This window comes from Oxyura jamaicensis, chromosome 4, assembly GCF_011077185.1.
Source record: "Oxyura jamaicensis isolate SHBP4307 breed ruddy duck chromosome 4, BPBGC_Ojam_1.0, whole genome shotgun sequence".
Lineage (NCBI taxonomy): Eukaryota > Metazoa > Chordata > Aves > Anseriformes > Anatidae > Oxyura > Oxyura jamaicensis.
Window position 1 is genome coordinate 46,060,771 of NC_048896.1, and position 16,738 is coordinate 46,077,508.

The window sequence follows — 16,738 nt, forward strand, 5'->3', positions numbered from 1 at the left end:
CAGACACTGAATGAGGAACAGCTGCCTAAGTTGCCGTTCTGGGAGCTACAGCAGACATCCAGCTGAACAGCTGGTGTCAAAACTTTAGAGAAAAAAGGCAGTTTTAGTCCTGTTTGTGTGGCTCTGTCAGGCATAAAGTTACCTTTCTTCTCAGGCTTGGTGAGGCCTCAGCTGGGATGCTGTATCTTTCTAAAAAGAAGAAAGTTGACCAAAAAGAGGAGACTTGGAAGAATACAGAATCTCCACTAGCAGATTCAAGAGCAGGTTGTCCAAGTATTTGTCAGAGGTGACAGTTATGATTGATCTGGCTTGGGGGAAAGAGGGTGGGTGGAATGGCCTCCTCCATGGCTATTTCATGCACTTTTGGGAACAACCTGTCCACATTTCTCACTGCTGTGCACTGGGACGGGGAAACTCCCTTTGGTGTATCCTGGTGAGAATTTTCCTGGACAAGCACACAACCAAACCTGCACGGTCACAGGCCTCAAGCTCAAGGGCTTCCCTGAGAGAAGATGCTGCCCGCTGTTCCCCCTGGAGTTAAACAACACCCTGTTTTCCGCATCAAACTTCATGCAGGAGCATTACTTCCTTTTTACATAGTTTTGTGATGTTTGCCGTGCTTGAGACTCCTACCACAAGGAAAGACAACTAAAAAATCAAGCTGCCAAAGGCAGTGAAGTGTGAGTAAAAGACCTGATTTTGCTGCTTCTTGTGTATTTATATTGAATTCATAAATCAGGGTTTCTTCTGCTTGCCTGTTACATAATGAAGACTGTGTTATTTCATTGATGTATAATTTGGCCTCTGGAAACGGGGGTTTCATCATATTTTGAAGCTTTGGAGGTTGGCCATGGCCAAAGGGTGAAGTACAGTAGCATTTCTTGTAGCACTGAATGATGTGGTAAGAAACATCAGCACCTCACTGGTTTAATCCCATGAACACAAAGAAGAACCACTGGTGGAATGGTTCAGCCAACTATTTTTAATTTATTTTTTAGCCTACTCTATAATGCAGGGTTTTCTCTTTCCTAAGAACCTCTCTGGGCAATTTTGCCTAATACATTCTCTGGTAGTGTAAAAATCTAAAACACTTCTTGTTCCTTTCATTGCTTTTGTTCTTTTTGCCACATGTTGTAGTTCTCTTGACTTGAATTAACAGGACTACTTTGTATGTAAGAGGGGTGATGGGAAGCCTTTTGTGCTGAGCAGATACTGTGCAGGTCTGTTGATGTTCCTACCTTGCCCTCCAAGCTACGGTTAACATAACGCTACAGTTGTTAACATAACAATGTGCCATCCAGCAGGTGTTCTGTATGCTTTCCTTCCCTGTGCACAAAATGAGTAAGAGTTGGCCTGTTATGGAACCACGTTCTGCTGAGATAGCAATGAGTAAGGGAGACAGAGGAACAATGTGGTCCCTGTCTGCCTACCTCCTGGGCCAGGGAGTCCTCCCTCTGACTCATGCAGTGCTGCAAACTTTGATAGAGCAACTCAGACCCTCTCCAAGACTCCCAGCTCCCATCCCATAAAGAGACATCAGTGGAAAACCCATGAGGTAAATACCACAGGTGCTCTTTCATCTCTTCTCCATCTGCCACTGTGTTTTGGTAGATTGGCTGTGGTGGGGAAGAGGGGCTTGGCAGAAAATCATAAATCGGTCAAGAATCTCTCTCTCATAAGCTCCCATGGCAGAGAAAGCTATGGCTGGGGACAGCCATTGGTTATGCTGAGGAATTCATTTCCCCAGCTTTGTCCTGACCCGATTATTGATCTGTTTATGTTCCATCTATAAGAAAAATTAAGAGTCCCAAGTCTGTTCCCTGGTAGCTGGGCAAAACTCTTTAGTAAGAATTGCACTTATGCATCTGAAGACATAATTAAACTTTAGGTGTGCCTTTTGCTGAACTTGTTGAACAAGATTTCCCTTACTTTTTTACCTAGAGGACAAACCCATGACAGAGTCTGTATTTATTTTGAGATACTCATCTAAACTGACACAATGGTTTTTATTCACCCTGTAGCATTGAGTGGTAAATTTTACAGTATTTTCTTCCATCCTGTCTCCAACTTAAAAGCATGGAGTTAAATCATCTTTATCATAAGCAGCATTTCTTTCATTACATTTTGTTCATTGAAAGAGTCTGCTCTTATAATGTAAGAAGGCATCATTAATGGTCATAATGAGAAGATTCTGAGTCAAAAGATGTGCTAGACGCATCATTTGTATATCTGTATAGATCTTCCCCTGGTTAAGTTAAATGTTCTGCTAAAGCCCACAGACATCATAAATACTAATAAACTAGTCCTGGTAAGCCTCGATACTTTCTGATTCAGAATATTTTCAAAAAGTGCTTGGGGACTACTGGAGAATGAATCTAGAAGCTGTACTATGATGCACCCAGTAAAAAAGCTACACAGATTCAGAGAAGATGAGATTAAGACTGTTGGTTCTGCTTTCTCTGAGGCTGCCTGTACTTGTACAGATTCACTGTAAGGTGGATTTGCTTTCCGCAGGCAGAAGAAAGGCCACAAAGAACACTTAAAATAAGACCATAGCAGTGACCCATTTTCAGTCCTTCCATTCTTATCCCTAGGTCTATTATACACACTGTAATGAACACCATAATGAACATTCAGCAGTGAAGAGACATCAATAACAGATGGAAGCACATTTGCTCACATGCCAAAAGCAACATTAAAACTGAGCTAGGAGTTGGGACAAAACCAGTGTGGGGCTGAGCTGCAGAGCTCTTCACCTTCTCTGGCTAGAGCTATCTGACCACGTGAAGGCAGCTGGTGACCAGCTCTGGCCTTCCTGCCTCATTTTGTGTAAATAATAAAAGATATCTACAGCAGCTTTGGTGACTCTTAATGCAGAGCTGTCAAGGATACAGGTGGAAAAGGTGAAGACTCTGGACTAGCTCCATGCTTGCAGGAGTTGCTTTCAATAATGGGACAGAAGCATGTTAGGAAAGAGGCATGGAGAAGCTCATAGCGTGTCTTTCCTAAGGGCTTTGCCATTATGATATTTACAAACACCGAGATGTATCATAGTAACTGGTATAAAATAGAACTATGATCTTTCTACTACCTCGTCTCCCTCAGAAAGGTCAACCTTGCTGTCTGGGAGGAAAAAAAAAAACACCCTTCACCGCTTAGTAGGCTTTTGCAAAGCTGGGAGTAAGTAAATTGTTTGATTTCAAAAGGAAAAATTGGAAGAGATTTATTAACAAGCATGGGTTATTTTTTGCTAGTTTAGCAGCTTTTTCAAGAAGGCTGTGTTTATCTTTGGCAACCAGTCACGGTTGTATAGCCTGTCTTCCTCCACATACATGCTTTTCTGAGAAAACTTCAAGAAGGCTAGAGTCTGTCAACAACCAATCGTCAGACCACGTACTTCCATTTTACAATAAACTGCTAACTTCTAGGAAGGAAACTGTTTTAGGGTAATTTCAAGTACAATACAAACTTCCTTGAAGAACTTCAAGCATAAGGAAGAGATAAATTGATTTTTCTAATAAGCATCTAGTATGTCCAAAAGCGAGTAAAAAAATACATATGGAGAAGAAGTGTGGACATCTGACAGCTGAGTATAAGGCCTGGTTTGCTAGAGGGACATTTTTTTCTTGAGGCCCATGCCAGAAAGTACAGTGGTATTCATATTCTGTAGAGAAAGGTGTGGCACTTGAAACTACTAAGCCGTCTTTTTCCTAACCGGATGGTCACTATCCAACAGCGAGGCATTCATTAGCGCCTGAGTGCAAGTGTTAATAAAGGAATAAAAAGGGAACTGTCAATCAGGAAGCACACAATCACGCAGTGTTCTTTTATTTTAGCCAAAGTAAGCCCGCTTTGCACTTCCTTACCACTTTGAAAATTTTATGTACTTTGAGTCAGTTCAGCAAAGAAACAAACTTACAGTGCCGAAGAACACAGTCACCTTTATCCCCGAGCTACTGAATCACTCACCCGCTCCTGCTAGCTTATAGTAACTATTTTTAGGTTACGGTGGAAAATTCTCTCGTGGTGGCAATGATATTTCAAATGAGTTTGGAAGCAAAATCACCTCCCCAAGTGCCTCAATGTGTGCTCAGAGCCTACATTCTGCTCGCTCGCCTTGTACTCGCTCCCCGCGCTGGCGATCTAGGTCAGCTTCGCGGCAGGGGATACGGCATTTGCTGGCTCTTTCATAACCGCCCGTAAGAGTTCTGGGGTCATGTTTGTAAACACTGCAGCCATGTGCGCGCGAGCACGTGGTGAGGCATCAAACTGACCCAGAGCGCCAGGCGGGGAGGTAAACCTCGGCGCTGGTATCGATGTCGCTAAGCCGGCTAGCGCCAACTCTCTGGCTGGCGCATTCCCCTCGTGGCTGCGTGAAACACGCCAGCGGGTCGCCTGAAGGGAGAAATGGGAGCCTTTTTCTTGCGCGTGGCACACATGGGCTTGTCTTGGTGTCGAGGCAGGTTCCTTCTCTCAGCCGTAAGCAAATGGCAGCGCTTTGAAAGGTTCTCAAGGAAAACAAAACTCACTTCTGCCCTCGGTCAGCGAAACTGGAGCCAGCGTGGTCCCTCAACACAATGCCAAACTATGGCTATTAGGAGAAAGAATTGTATAAGGGCATGTTGCCAGGGTTTCCAAAATGACTTCAAAGACAGATAACCGAGACATCATGTCTGTAATAGCTTTTTGCTGGCTTTGCACTGATGAAATTAAGACCACGTTTCAGGCATTTGAGGAAGTAGCTCCTAAATTATTCCTGTTTATCGGCAGAAGTTGTGTGAAGCTAGATATGGCCAGTATAAACAAAAGTCACAAGTCTTTCATTTCCTCTTAAAGAGGAGCTAGCAGATACAGCCACCCAAAGGCTAGGGAAAGTTTCATCTCACCCTGGCCACACACTTCACGTGCTTGGAGACAAAGTATGCAGGAGGGGGTAACAGCCTGCGCTCCCCGTCCCTCCCTCTCTCTCCTACCATTCTGTTTCAAGCGCAGCTGTAAGTCTGGTTTGCTTTGACCTTTGCTGGGAGAGCTGAGAATAGGACAAAGAGTTAAAGTGTTACCAGTCCCTGCTGAGTTTGCACTTCTCAGGCCCTGCGAGCCAGAGGCGGCTGCAAGAGCGTGTGCACGGAGCGCTGCAGAGGCCGAGCGGGAGGGAGAGTAAAACAAAAGGAGAAAAATAAACAGTGCACACCCCGAAACACAACAGGGGAACATGTACAGAAAAATGCCTGTCTTTGAAGAACACGGACTTCTCTGTTAGTTTCTCTCGGTGTAGTTGTGTCTTGTTATCTGAACTCAAGGTACAGTAGATATAGGAGTCCTTGAACTCTGAACTCGTGAGGAGAGCAGCAAAAAGTAAGTCAATACCATTTTAGCTGAGTGCCTGGAAATATGCATGCTTTGTCTTTTTGTGCCCCGGCTATGGAAGGCCATTTAATACAGCAACACACAGCTGTCCAAACCTCTTGCTTGCTGTATGCCAATGGCCTGCCAAAACAAAGCAGAACCAAGGCAGTCCTCTCCTGCTGATAACGCAACTGTGGCCCCGAACACTGGCTGCTCCGCGTGTCTTGCGTTTCGCTGAGACTCGTCTCTTAAATCTGGACAAAAAGGGGTCCCTGGTTTGTCAATGGGAAATAGAAAAGGCGCCCATGCACTTGCACAGGCTTTCTGAAATCCTGCCCTAGTGTAAGCGTTACCTAGTTCCCTAGCAGCGTCTCTGGAAAGCAGAGAAGTACCCTCCTCGCTGTTGTATGCCTGTCTAGCTAGCGCTCTCCAGCGCTGCTACTCTATCGAGCAATAAAGTTTCTATTTTTGACTCACCGTGGACGACCTTACTCTAAACCCCAGGCTGAATATCGCTTAAAAGTAAAACGAGCAAACCCCAGCGCGCTAGCAGGCTCCGTCAGCTCAGCCTTTTGCTGCGATTGCCGCCAGCAGCCGCAGCCGTGGGTGACAAACGGGCTGGCGCAAGCCGTGGCAAGGTCCTGCAGCGTGGCACCCTCTGGCCCGTCACGCAGCGTCCCGGGGAAGCCTGGGACAGTGTTTGTAAACACCGCGGCCACGTGCGCACCAGCCACGTGGGGACCCAGCCGCCAAACCTCCAGACTGCCAGGGGACTGGCAAAAACTTGGGGGAACCAGGAGGCAAGCCGCCACGCTAGCTCCCGGTCCTTCTGCATTGTGGTTTGCAGCACTGTTGGATCTATAAACATGGCAGGGAAAAATCCATCTGTCCTTCACGGTCAACTGCCTCTGTCAGCATCCAAGGGAATGCTGCCCGAGCTAAATTACCCATCGGATTTTATTTCCGAATGCATTTCATCATGGATTGTATCACGAGTCTCTGAACCTGCTGAAGTTATGTGGGGTGGGCTCTCGATTAAATGCATTAAGCACCAAAACAGGCAGCTCGAGCTACAGCCACCTGTGGCCTAAGAATCCCCAGTAAATCCCAAAGACACCAAAATTCACAGTCTCCAATTGAGGTCTAGGAGACTGTTACATTGAAAGCTATGAATGCTGCCTGGTTTGTGTCACCTGCACAGGTCTGTACCATCCCGCCTCCAGCAGAGAGAAGTTTTGGCAGCAAATTAAAGGTTTTTTTTTCCTTTTTCTTCAAGCTCCACTACCAAGTATGACATCAGCATGAGGGTTCATGAACCCTGACGAACCTTTAATTGATAAAACAGATCAAAACAGGAGTCGTGTGGTAGGTTTGGGCTGGCGTACAGAACAGTTTGCAGACTGTGGGAAATCTTGCCTGAATGAATAGGAGGATCAAGGGTATTAAAGGTTAATGGGAATTATTGGAGTACCTACTTACTGAAATGACATTACACAACTCTGTCCTACTCACTGCAATTAACCGACACAACGCACTGTTTTTAATTATAATTAGCTCATTGTGAGATTCTGCTTGTTTGTTTGGAGGTGCATGGAGACATCTGCAGCACCAGTAAGATCGAGATAACACCCTTCCTTCCCTGCACCTTTTCTCACTTAGAGTTGAGGGTTTCAGCACTGCCATAGTCCAAGCAGTACACAAAAGCAGTCCTTTTCCCTGAGGAGACAAACAACAGAATTTGAGGAACAATTTTTTGGCTTGTTTTGGATTAGCACTGCTGCTTTAAAGGTCCTGAGACTCCTCCAGAAGGGGAAGGAGACAAAAAAAAAAAAAAAAAAGTGCTGTCAATTAACAGAAAATGTTACTGAAAAACAGCTTCTGAAAAAAAGTGAAAAGCTACTCGTTTCTGATTCTAGTTTCTGTTTCTTAAAATTGATACTTCTGTTATCTTAGTAAGCAGAGAAAACTATCTGTAAACTTCTGAATGAGCAGGAAGGAGGGTATCATGGGTAAAGCACTGGGGCATAAGAGATATGGGTTCAGTTCCCAGCTATACCACAGCTTTCCTGTATGTCTTTTAGTTTTGTTTTGCCTTTTTTTTAAAAAAAAAAAAAAAAAGTACTGAAATGAATGGCTCCAGCAAGGTTTGTACCATGTTTTGTGATCTGTGCGCGCTTTGGCTCTCAGTTGTTGCTTATTAATTTTCTACCCTTTCTCTTACTCCCCGTGTGTTTTGCCTGCTCATTAATACGAGCACCCTAGGGAAAAGGCTGCAGCAGTGCTGGTTAGGAACTCCTCTGAACTCACACAGAGCAGGTAGCAATAGCAGCTTTGCTTTATTTACTGCAAATATTTAGTTTTTTGGAAGACAGCTGTCTGCCTCTGCTTTGTGTTATAAACAAGAGTCACTAACACTCTAGCCCTTGTGTGCTGCCAGGCTTTTTTTTTTTTTTTTTTTTCCTTTAACTGTCTCCTTTGCTGCATTAAATAGCAAAATGGAACAGAAATGGCTTGTGTTTGTACAGCCCCAAGCACAGTGGGATTCTGTTTCATGGCTGGGATATGAGGTGCCTCCTAATGCGCAATAATTAATTTCACTCTATCCACTCCTTATACTTCGAAGCATCAGAGTTGCCATCCCAAACTAGACTCATGCTATGGCTTGTCCCACAAAGTATCTCCAGCCAGCTAGTAGCACTTGCTTCAAGAAAAAGCAGCTGTGCAGGAGATAGTTACAGACTCACCCTTCCAGAGGCAAAACTTCTTCCCAATGCATCAGCTAGGCTTTGTATTTTCTAGGAAACGTGCAAACTTGCAACTGCTTCGAAAACTTTTTTTTTGAAGTAAAAATCATTTTGTAGCCTCTAAACTCCCCTCTGCATTTTTCTACCTATTTCCTTCCTCTTTCCCCAAAAGAGGGAAAAATGCCCCCCAAACTATTTTATTTTTTTCCAGTTGCTACAAAGTTTGTGGGTCTGAGGAGGTGCCTCTCTCCTGTGTCTTCCCACAGGCCAACTGCTTCTGTTCCACGAAGGAGCAATCAATAGGGCTTTGTGAAAACACAGGGGCTGCCATCAGTTTGCAGGCTCACACGTCAGCTGACAGCACCGGCGAGGGGGGCACCTAACATATTGTCAACTGCACAACACAGGCATACATAAAAATATGTATTTTCCCCTACCTAATCTCTTCCACTTGTCAGGCACCACATGTAGTAACGCAGAGAAAAATACATCAGCCTAATTCTTATCCTTCCCACTACTTTCTCACACCTTCCAAAGCTGCTTCTCTGCATTAAGGATTACATGGGAGCAGAAAAGCTCAGGTCCAAACTTACTTAAAAAGACCAAATACACTGTGGAAAGTATGGAGAACACCACAGGAACAACAGAACTGAAAGACCGTTTTTCTGTTTCATGCATTTTTCATTTTTATAAATACCAAGAGTGCATTTCCCTATTTGCTCACTGCTTTCAGCTGTTGCTGGGTCTGTGCTGTGTACACTTAGAAACTGTGTGGAGTGGGTCTCATTAGCATAGATTTTCTCTCCCCCAAATGTCTGCTGGCTGTATGAGATAAATAAGGGTTAAATCCAGCCCTCTTCAGTTGCTCAGCTTTCATGCTTTTGCTTTTTACTGTTGCCATTTTAGTAATACTCCAGACCTTTTGGGGCAGATCAAGTTGAAAGCAAAACAGGCAAGCTAGCAAAGGAGCACAGTGGGAACAAAAAGGTTGCCTTTTAAAAATTAAAAAATAAAAAATGTGAAGGTCTTTAATGCATACATGCACCCCCACACAGTTTTCCAAATCCCAGAGAAAGGCAAGTCCAATGTATCTTCCAGCTTTCATATGTTCTCTTTCAGGGATAAACTGCATTCTTCTTGTTAAGCTATAAATGCACTTTAAGCTTCAAGGAAATCTCTCCCTTCTGTGAACTTTAGTAACGTGGGGGGAAGGGAAGCAACTCATGCCTTACTGCAACAAGTCCCTTTCCTCATTTTACTGTGAACAGAACAGTAATGCTGCTTTCACACAGGAGGAAACATGCAATCATTCTTTTCTCCTTTTTGCTTACATAAGGGCTGAAGGAGTTGTGTGTCCTTTGGCAAGTAGAAGAATTGTATAACTTCAAAGTATGTGACTTCAAACACGAGTGAAGTAGCACCAAGAGAACAAACAGATTAAACAAAGATGAAAAAAAAGTATCAGGAGCATGAAGATGGGGGTGAGTGCTGCACAGACAGTTGTTGGCTCTCATGCGAAGGAACGAATACGGAGGGCAACTGATTAAAGGACGCTGAAGTCGAGGGCAAAACTTTCGTGTCAGCATCAGGCCCAGGGTTAACGCTTACCCTTTGATCTCTGTAACAGCACTAAAAGTGGCAAGAGGAGGAACAAGCACTGCAAACTCAGAAATGCCTTTTTCGCATATTCCCTTATGTATTCTTTTATTCTTGCTTGTCGCCTCCTGCGAGAACAGCTGCGCCAAGAATAATGGGAACCATGGGTCAAAGAAGTCAGAAGGACATGAAAGGAGGTGAAGAGCTTTGCGAAACAGCAGCAGGTTCTGGATCTGAGACAAGCAGCTGTGTCGAGCAAATGAGAGGACAGGTGAGAAGGAAACTGCTGGAGCACAGTAACAAAACTCAATGGTATTAAGCGCAGTTCATGTAAAATGGAAGCAACCAGTGTGAACATACAACAAATGGTAAAAGTCACAGGTACAGCAAGTGCACTGGCCTCCAGCCACCGCTGCATGATAGTGAATGCCATGACTCATGCAGACACATTCAGAATAAGGAAGAGACACCTGGACCAACTGCTGCCTCTCTGTACGGAAAAACCAGTTCTTGGGACTCGTTTTTCAGACCGAGCGATGTCCTCTGTACGCAGTCCCAAGGGAGACTGAAAATTGTGCCCGGGTCTGTAAACGAACATGTCTGGAAGAGGAGCAGCACCTCTGCTAACAAGGCCCCACGGAGCACATGGCACAGGCTCAAAGTGTCTCCTCCGATGTGAACCTGTTTGACAGCTTCGGCTACAGGGGGTGGCCCGAAATCCACGCTTCTATCCAGCTGAGCTGCCTTTTCAGCTGAGCTTCCCAAAGCCATCTTGGCAAGATGACCCCAGTAATTACCAACACTTCCCTCCTCCCCTCTGCAGGTCGGTGGCATTATTCTTTGGGTAGAGCAAGCACAGAAATCTCCACTGAGCTTCTTATGCCTCGTGGAGATCTACAGCTTGCCTCACAGCACATGGTATTAACTTTCGTAACAGCAACGCCTCGTTGTGTCAACATGTCTCATGAAGTAATAAAGACTTTCAGCTATTTGATTTTACTTATAAAGTTAGCAGCCTTCATGATTTCTTTCTTGTTTGTTAAAGAGGGAATTGTTCTCGTATTCCAACAGGCAGTGAGTCATGCCTAATGAAGGGAAAAATATATTAACAACTTACGGTGGGACCCTTGTATTGCAAAGACCTGCTCTTGAAAACTTTGGGGATTTGATTCCTTACACGTTTTTGAAAAGGGCAAGGGGCGGAATCATTCAAAACCTCTGCAACAATTCCCTTAACGGTGTCTCACAGCCTGGGTCTGCCCGTTCCAAGCAAATGTGTCGACACAGACGGTGGAAGGGGGAAACAGGGGTGTCTGCAAGAGGCACCGGGAGCCTAGGATGGAACACAGATGCAGCAAGCCGAGCCAAAACCCCAACGACAGCCTGCTTCTTTAAGCTCCTCTGTGTGCTGGATTTCTTACCCCTCCCGCGAGGACTGGGCCATTCCTAGGACTCCGGCCTCCTGCTCCTCGCTGGCTGCATGGAGGCAGCTGCTGAGGATGCTGGGACACTGTTTGTAAACACTTGGCCACGTGCGCGCGACCGCGTGGAGAGTCATCGTCCTGAGCGTAACGCCTGCCCGCACAGGGAGCTGTGGTGCGAGCGCGCTGCCGCCAGATCCTTTTCCAGCACGACTCAACTTCAAGCAGCTCGTGCCAGGACATTTGGAAGACAAGGCTTAGACTGTTTATGCATTATTAGAAAGATTAAGCAGAAGAGTTGTTTTAGTCGCCAACATGTGAATTTGGGGATAGCATAGCTCACGAGTAATGAATAGTAACGAATGCAGAAGTCATTACTCTCTTTACATGTCTGCAAAAAATCCTGCTCCAACCTGGAAGCTTCCCCTCCCCCAGACATACTCTGGCAAAACCCATATTTGTACCCTGGGAACCCACGTGGAATATGGTCAAGATCAGAAGCAATAATGGGGAACACATGAAGATATTTCACGTTGTGTAAATTGCATCATAGTAATTAATTACAAAACGGGCACTGCCCTGTACACATGGAAAACACTTCCAAGGGGTGCCTCTTGCTTATCTTATCTGTCAAGCCACTCACCTGCTGCTCACTGCTTTGCTACCACATGCAAGAGGAGTACAAATGCTTCTTCCAAATACAACATGCTTTTAATAAATAATTTCCCTTTTTATTTCTCATGTAGAAATTCTTTCTGGATCTAACAGTCATGTTCTCATCCAGGACTACAGAAGCTTTTTCAAAGTGCGATCTTGATAGGAAAGCTTGGAAAGTTTTCCGCCACTTTTCCAGTAAGTGGAGGAGCAGGACAGCATCGCGCAGGCTTGTGGAAGCACTGGCCTTTACCTCATCATGGAATTTTTACTTGTTGCATCAGCAGTCAAACATGTTTCTGAAGAAACATACCTTTTGTATGCAAGGTGCATGGAGAAACTGTCTTAAAAGACATGCTTTACTTGGTTAAGATTAAAATGCTGAACTTTCCTGTCTTGTTGAACTTGAGTATAGGACAAGTTTGTTCCTCTGCACACTTGGATAGAAATGCTGCATGGTAGTTGCTGTTTTTAAAAGACAAAGTTAAAAATAATAAAAATAACACCAAGAATTAGGTCAAACTGAAGCCTCGATACTGCAAGCCTTTATTTCTCAGAATAATCTTACTGGGGTTTCTCGCCATACGTATGCTACAAGGCACTCCAACCTGGAACCCACAACTCCACAGAAAACTTTGTTTTTGAAGGAGAGCCTGAATTCTGCTCAGGCTGCTAAGATGATTCAGCTTTTTGGAAGGTGTTTCACAGAGGTGAACACGCCTGCTTGAAAAGATAGACAGCAATTTAAATCTTTAAGTCTTTTAGTTGTTAAAGCGTATTGCAAAGCATAGCAACTCTATTTGAGTTGTCCTGATTTAAAACCTTTTGTGGTGAACAACTAGTAGAGCTTTCTGGTCCCCTTGTGAGGCAGGGCATTTCTGCTCCTTCCTTCCATCCTATGTGGAAGGAATTAGCTGCTAGCTGTTCCTCTGTTTCAAACCTTGTTTTTCTCCACCTTCCTTCTGTTAGCCCCTGCTGTGTAATGTGAGACATATTCCCAGCATTTTAATCCGAACAACTTTTCGTGCCAGTCATCAGCTGTCCTTGGGATTAGTCCAGCTGATGCTGGAGGCTCACAGCTTCACTCCTTAACCCCACCACCTCTGCCTCCACACGCTGAGCAATGCCTTGGGAAAGGGGTGGGTTTTTTAAGAGACTTGCCTACCCTAAGGGAAGGCAGACGTGATTTCTTTTCAATGGGTGACTGAGAAGATGATTACTCATGGTACTTTCCATTTGTAACATTTTATTATCTAGGATATTGGGACAAGCTATGCAAATTGAAGATGCAACCAGTGACGAACTGAAAGTGTACTGGCTTGAACTGTAGCAACTTGTTTCTAGTTACTTGTTCAGTGTTTAAAAGGATACATTTCCTGCAGAATATCATTAAATGAGTAAGAAGGTATTCATTGCCTTACGGAGAATGGGATCAGAATAATGCTGCAAGTGTGATTGATTCATATAATTCCCTTTTTGGCTTTCAGCCATGATGCAGTCATATGCTTTATCTCCGTTCAGACTACAGCTTTTTTTTTTTTTTTTTAAGTAATGAATCATAGTACATCCCACTCCATTTCAGAACCAGCACATTGCCTTTCAAAATGATGTCACAACACTTACTGCTGCTGGCTGACTGCCTCAACAGCAATCAGGGAGCTGGACTAAATAAATACCGTATATTATTTGGCAAAATCATTTGTGGTTGTGTTCTCCAGCGCCGTTTCCAAGATAACCACCAACTCTACTTGAAACTTGGCAACTTTGTTCTACCACTTTCAGGCTCCAGTTGTGAAGCTGGCTTACAGATGCTGCTACCACGCTTAGAGCTACTGTGTGGCAGTCAAGTGAGAGCGGTAGAAGGGTCACCGTGATAAGCCAAATTTGACAGCTCATCTGAAATCCCGCCGTGAGAAGTGGACAATGTAAAAACAACTTGTGTCACTTGCTTCTGCAGGAGCCAAATATCTACCACTCAGAACGAAACGGAGCAAGTGATTTAAAGCCATCGCTTCAGCACGTGCTGTGAAAGCCACTCTGCTGCCATTTATTCACAAGTAACTCGGAGGCAAGGTTGAAGTGAAACATTCCTGATAGTCCCAAACAGGGCCAGTAACATCGTTTCAACCCAAACCTCACATTTTTCAACATCTGAGCAGCAGGTTTGTTCCAAAACACGTTTTTTCCCCTACAGAACCATTTGGCTGTTACTAACCTATAAAGGAACCGTATGTGAGACTGCATCCCACCAGCACCTGAGGTGCCTGGGGTGAGAGGATGATCCCTTCAGCAGCCGGAGTCTCCCGATCCCGCATGCAGAAACCAAAACGTTTACAGCCTCCCATTCCATTTATCCAATGCAGCGCTAGTGCCAACAAGAGACCTTGGAAATCTGTCTGTCATAATACAGCTCCTCGGCGGGCACACGTTTCGTGTTCTTTAAACAATGCTGACATGCCAAAGTCTAGGACCATGCGCACTCTATCAAAACAATGCCAGTCTCCCTGGCCAAAGGCCAGGAAACAGCACAATGCTAAAGTCCTCGTTAAAAGCCTTACTACGAGCAGTGATAGCTTGGCATATTTCAGGAGCCTCAGTGTCTCCAGCGCAACCTCTTCTTCTTTTGAGTATTTGTTAACAATTAATTCTGAAACAGGCAACATAAAACCGGTTTCTGAGGTCTCTGGAAGCGTTTGCAAAGCTTCTTGATGTCACTCCTCCAAATGAGACAACTATTTCCACTAAAACGTGACTTTTGAGTGCTTCATTTGGTGAACAGCAGCCTAGTCCCGCCACCTAAACACTGTGACTTTTCACTTCTTTGCCCTCCCTTTTTTCTTTGCTCTGCAGCTGCTAGATTTAAATGTCTTCTGACTTCCCTGGCAGGGTTCACACTACGCTTTCCATGACACCAAGAAAGAGTCAAAATATTGCCCAACAGCAGTTTATTTACATTGGTTCCAAATTGCTGTTTATTTGCAGGAAGATATCCAAGATATCTTCCATTCTTTCAAAGTGTTAACAGCAGCAAGTCTGGCAGACCAAAAAGTTCTTGCCCTGCTAGATTTACCAGCGTTTTCAAGACACAATAGACAGGAGTATAGTGGAAAGAATATACTTCGGGAGCAGGAAAAGAAATACACAAAACTGTCACAATTGCTACAGATGTAGCAATATAGCATCAATGTTTCATACCCAACTTTAGCTGAGTCTTTGGGGGGGAAGTATCAGATACTTAGCACCAGGGAACTGAAGCCTAGAAAGCCTTGGAGGACAGCAGCAACTACTGAGTGCTGCCTGCTTGTGAGAGAAAGAGCTGAAAGAAGTAGCATGACAGTCTATCAGAAGCTGTTATGTGACCATTCTTAAATACAGAGCTTTAACCATGATACATAAGCAAGCAGAAAACTATACATAAACAGCATAAGCTTACCTTTATTCGGAGGGGTGAGAGAAGTCAGTTTTTGAGGCAACGAGGAAAAGAAAGGAGAAGCCCACCAAGAGGGCGAGGAGTTTGGGGAAAGGTAACGATGGCTGAGGGGCGAGCAGCCCTAAGGACTCAGAGAAACACGTTCGTTTTCTGCGGCTACTGATAAAAGGGGCTAATGCGTTCATCACACATCACTTAAGCAAATTTGTCTAACTCCCAGTAGATAAGAGGAAGAATGATTTATAACCCACGGCCAGCCTGCCACGCCGAGGGCTTCTCTTTAAAGGACACTGCAGGGACCACGGTGTCGATTTTGCCACCTTCTAACCAGCCGGATCACCCCGCAGCTCGCCCTCCTACACGACCCCGGGCCATTAGCACCTCACCGCCGGCGACCGCGTCCCGCTTTGCACTTCACAACCCCCGGAGAAAGTGCCGGGGCGGAATACACACGAGCGAAGGCAGGTACGATTTACTACAGCTCACCCCCTGCCGCAGCGAGCCAACCTGCCATTCACATGCAAACAGCGCGGCCTCATTAGCCGGCGAGCAACACCCACTGCCCTGCTTTCACTGGGGACACTCGCTGTCTCCTCACCGCCGCGACTCCCCAGCTCCCGAGGAGGAGGAGGAGGAGGAAGGCAGCCCGGCTCGCAGCCGGGTGCTCGAGGGCTGCGCGATTTGCATGCGGCTCATCATGGAAAACAAACCTTGTGATGAGGGCTCGCCGAGCGGGGCAGGGAGGGAAGGGGCTGCCGCCTCTCCGCGGCCGAGGGGGGCGGCTCGGGGTCCCCTCGTGTCCCCCCCACCCCCTGGCGATGTTTTTTTTGGGGGGACGCGCCCCCCGCAGCCCGTTTCCCCGCAGCCACGTTGTGCAAGCGGCCCCGACGGCAGGATTTAGCAACGCGGGGTGGTGGGGGAGAGAAAAATAAGAGGAAAAAAAAGAAGAAGAAGAAAAAAAAAGGGAAGCCTGGCGGCGAAGCTCGCAGCCGCTTCCCCCTCGCCCCCCAGGAGCGGGTTTCGCTTCCCTCGACCCCCTCGCCGCCCCGCCTTTGTGTCGGCCGGGGCCGGGGAGCGCCACAAAGCCGGGGCCGGCCCGCAGCCCCGCTCCCGGAGCCCCCCGGAGGGGTGGGGGGCCGGGCCGAGCCCCCCGCCCGGACAAAGGCTCGGGGCCGGGGCCGGCGGCGCCCCCCGGCGCCTCTGTCAGGCGGCCGCCATGTTGGGGGCGCCGCGGCGACCACCCCCCGCAGGCGCCCCGCCGCCCGCCGCCCCTCTCCGCGTCCCTCTCCTCTCCCTCCCTCCCTCCCTCCTCTCCCTCCCCGCACGCCGCCGGCCGCCGGGGAGCCGCCCTGACCTGCGCCGCGTCCCTCCGCCCTGCCGCCGGGCAGCCCGCACCGCCCCGCGCCGCGCTGCGCTCCGCTCCCCGCTCCTACAGGGCCGCCATCTTGCTTCCTTCTGCTCCGCGCCCGCCGGGACCCCGCACCCAGCGGCACGCGGCGCCCTGACGTCGGCGACCGCCCCGCGCGCCGCCCCGCGCGCGCCCCGCG

The 16,738-nt window shown here is 46.7% G+C and overlaps 1 protein-coding gene across 2 annotated transcripts in view; it reads right to left on the reverse strand.

Annotated features, from left to right (window-relative positions):
• TET2 (tet methylcytosine dioxygenase 2) overlaps positions 1 to 16,723 on the reverse strand; it is a 72,866-nt gene extending 56,143 nt beyond the window's left edge. The window contains exon 1 of one of the 2 annotated variants that reach the window (XM_035325540.1): positions 16,546 to 16,723. The gene's annotated coding sequence lies outside the window, so the exon portion shown is untranslated. Of the gene's footprint in view, positions 1 to 15,194; positions 15,444 to 16,545 lie in introns of those variants that run through there. The other variant, XM_035325541.1, reaches the window with a different exon arrangement.
• Positions 16,724 to 16,738: the final 15 nt, after the last annotated feature.